We start from the raw sequence: 2,567 nt of genomic DNA on the forward strand, positions 1-2,567 counted from the left end.
AAAGAAAAAGGCAAGTGACCAAATTTGAGGTGCCAAAAAAAACTCCAAGAAAAGAAAGTTGATTGCACATAGAGGATGACATGCGGGTCCCATTTAGCGACAGCCGGTCTCAACGTTTCCAAGGCGGCAAGGGATCAAAAGAAAAAGGAAGTAGCCGGAAATCGGGGGTCAAAAAAAATCCAAGAATAGAAAGAATTTTGGTTCATAGAGGATGACATGCGGGACCCATGATCCCGCATCGTAAACGGCTCGATCGGAGAACGTTGAACGAGATGGCGCGATCGAGAAAAAAACAATGCCGAGAGGCTGCCATCCGGGCCCTACATCCCTCGGCGGTGCGGATTTGCGTTGACTCGGCCGGCGAACCCGAGAATTCGCGATGCACCACGTCCCGGGCCACCATACGCGACGTTTTGGCCGCTTTCGTCGGGCTAGGTGGCCTCAAAAACGAGAAAAAAAAAAGTTTTGACATGCACCACGGAGGGACCAAAATCGTCGGCCATGGTACACCAGCAACCACGGCGCGACTTCAACTTCGTCGGCCATGGCAACTTTTCTTGTAGTGTCAATGGTCTTCGGTGGCTGGAGCGTGGTTTTCATTCCATATTATTCAAGCTACACAAGTGAAAAGACAATAATGACGATCTACGACAATTCGATTATGGTGAGAGGCTGGTATGAACTCTATTTGTTTTCATTTTTGTACATATACTCATCCATGTGAGCATGCTTAGTTGGTTCATGTGAGGTATATGTCATTTAAGAGAGTCTAGTAGTTCATGATCTCTCATGATTAGCTCCAATTTATTAATATAAGTAGCATGTCATAAATATTTGCTTGCATTGCTTTATTCATAAATAGGTATGACATTGTGGTATCCTCCTCTGAATAATTCTCTTGAATCAACTTGGCACATGCTCACGCATGCATATGACTGAACAAATGTCAATTAAGCCTCGATGATTTACTTTACCTCAGAGTTCTTGTATCACTTTTATGCCTCCGTTAATTCATTTTGTCGCAAGCATGATTATGACGAGTCATCGCTCTCTTGATTGTCGCTTCCCGGCCTATTGCTAGCCTTCACTTGTACTGAGCGGGAACGCTGCTCGTGCTTCCAAACACCTTAAAACCAAGTTATTCCAAAGTGTCCACCATAAATACCTATGCATGGCATTTCAAACCATTCCAAGTAAATTCTCATGTGCTACCTTTAAACCTTCAAAATGCTTCTCAATTTGTGTCAATGTTTTATAGCTCATGAGGAAGTATGTGGTGTTTATCTTTCAATCTTGTCATTTACTCCTGACAGACTTTCATAATGGACTAGTGGCACATCCGCTTATCCAATAATTTTGCAAAAAGAGCTGGCAACCGGGTTCCCATCCCCAATTAATCAACTTTCATTAATAATTCTCTTCACATGTTTTGCCCTGATTCATCAGTAAGCAACTTAAATTGCAAATAGACACTCCTCCATGGTATGAGATTGTTGGAAGGCACCCGAGGATTCGGTTAGCCATGGCTTGTGTAAGCAAAGGTTGGGGGGAGTGTCATCCATAATAAAACTAAAGTACGTGTGTAAACAAAAGAGAAGAGGGATGATTTACCTTGCTGGTAGAAATAACGTTCTTCATGGGAGCCGCTCTTGAAAGTCTGGTTGACGAGGTAGTTAGAGTACCCACTATCATTCGTTGACAATAACAAACACCTCTCAAAATAATTTTACTCCTGTTTTACAAATGAAAAGCTCTAGAACATGTTAATCCCTGCTTCCCTCTGCGAATGGTCAATCTTTTACTTTTACATTGAGTCTCCATCCTTTCTTTGAGCACCTTCTTGAGAGCACAACTGTCATTCTTAGTATAATATGCTTGTCCCAAAATGTGATTAATTGTGGTATAACTTTGATGCTTTTATCTTTGATAATCTATATTTCCAACCTTTCCATGAACTTCAAAGGTGCCCGAGCATTTATGTTTTGCTGTACAAATATGGGCAAGCGAGATACCACTTTATCATATCCTTTTATGAACATTGCAATCCTGCTGATAGACATGATTCATGATGCTTATTGTTAATTTGTTGGTACCTTTTCCATGATTGACATAGCTATTAGATGATTTTATTTGCATGTATCTTATTATGAATTGCTTAAGTACTTGCCATATCATGAGAATATTTACATCATATGAACAAATGTGTTCGTGAAAGTTCTTTTATCGCACTCAGCTTGTCAATCTGAATTGCTTGAGGACAAGCAATAAGCTAAGCTTGGGGGAGTTGATACGTCCAAAACGTATCTACTTTCCCGAACACTTTTGCTATTGTTTTGCCTCTAATTTGTGTATTTTGGATACAACTAACACGGACTAACGCTGTTTTCAGCAGAACTGCTCTGGTGTCTCGTTTTTGTGCAGAAATCCAACTTTCAGGAGAATCCTCGGAATTTATGCCAAAGGTCTTATTTTTCTAGAAGATTGACGAAGCCAGAAGGGCAAGCCAGGTGGAGGCCCGAGGCCCCCACACACTAGGCCGGCGCGGCCTAGGAGGGGGGCGCGCGGCC

This window comes from Lolium rigidum, chromosome 5, assembly GCF_022539505.1.
Source record: "Lolium rigidum isolate FL_2022 chromosome 5, APGP_CSIRO_Lrig_0.1, whole genome shotgun sequence".
Lineage (NCBI taxonomy): Eukaryota > Viridiplantae > Streptophyta > Magnoliopsida > Poales > Poaceae > Lolium > Lolium rigidum.